This window comes from Poecilia mexicana, unplaced genomic scaffold (genome assembly GCF_051168715.1).
Source record: "Poecilia mexicana isolate PSO_F unplaced genomic scaffold, ASM5116871v1 scaffold_22, whole genome shotgun sequence".
Lineage (NCBI taxonomy): Eukaryota > Metazoa > Chordata > Actinopteri > Cyprinodontiformes > Poeciliidae > Poecilia > Poecilia mexicana.
In genome coordinates, this window is record NW_028263391.1 from 5,963,568 (window position 1) to 5,964,844 (window position 1,277).

General features: G+C 44.2%; 1 long non-coding RNA gene across 1 annotated transcript; it reads left to right on the forward strand.

The window, feature by feature from the left end:
* Positions 1–620: 620 nt before the first annotated feature.
* On the forward strand, positions 621–1,277 carry LOC148152781 (uncharacterized). Its single transcript, XR_015762025.1, has 2 exons — positions 621–737; positions 1,164–1,277. It is a non-coding gene; the product is annotated as an uncharacterized LOC148152781 (long non-coding RNA).

Here is a 1,277-nt window from a genome sequence, read left to right on the forward strand (position 1 = left end):
TTCAGAGTTGTTCACTTGTACATTGGCCAGACATCCAGCGCCGGCAGCAAGATTCTCACATTGAAATCAGCTGACTGCTTTAAAAAATTTACAGAAACATCTTGCGCTTTCATGTGCTTTTAACGTTTCTTTGTCTGAGAAGACGGGAAAAGACAGGAGCGGGGAAGTGCGGCGCCACTGCCGCCTCCCGCAGCATTTTGGATTCACGGCTCCGTATTGATTTGTGCTTTTAAAAGCCGCTGCACTGTGCATGCAGGAAGGTGCCACGGAGCAGGACTGACCTTTATCAACGTATGCAGATGCTGGAATTAGTGGCGCGGGCAGGAAGGGCTGCACGGACTGCCGCCGTGGCGAGAGGCGGACGAAATGGGAGCGGTGACCCACATTGACCGCGACCAGACTCTGTCCATTTCTCAAAAGCAAATGTTTTATTTATACGTCTCCTGACATGGACGGAAACCTAATCGACTGCGGTACAAAGCTGAGACAACGAACACTCCGGCTGCGTTTATGTTGACCAATTATGAAAATTAATTAATTTAATAGTACAAACACCAAGTAAATCTCCATAGACATCAATACGTAGACGCCTCATGGAGCGCTGAGTCCTACGTAAAAGTGTCCGACATCTTCTATGTGGCAGCAGAGCGATCGGAGCTCCTTAAGTCCTGTGCTGTGTGGACTTGTTTCAACCGTTTTACGAAACAAACTGGATTCATTAGGATTACCTTCCACAGGTAAGGATGAAAGATCAGAATTACTTGACTTTGCCGCCAGAAATTCGCTTTTAAACAACCGGAAAATATTTCCTATGTAGCTAAATTGGCCCGAAATAACCGCTGATTGTTAGCTTAGCAGCTAATGTTTTCATACTGTTTTCTAATGAGAGAGAGGTGATGAAAAACCACTGTTAGAGGAGAAGTTAATTAAAAACCAGAGGATTTAGTGAGGAAAGATCAGTCAGGATCAGAGCTGGAGCTGCTGTTCTTCAGTCTGTTTCCAGCTCAGCTTCACCATGTTGGTATTTAGCTATAAAGATGCTACGAGTCAGAGCCCAACATGCTGAAAATGTATTTCTGAATGTGAAGGAAATATATACGAAACATATCGTATGTATTTTCTATTACACTTTTGGATAATTTCTCTTTTATCCTTGGCTTCAGCCTGTGAACCAGGACGTCTCAGAAGTCATTGAGTTCTCCCAGTGTGACCAGCAGACTGAAGCCCTGCCTGTGACCAGTGTTCCCAGTATAATAAATAAATGTTTTATTCTTTCA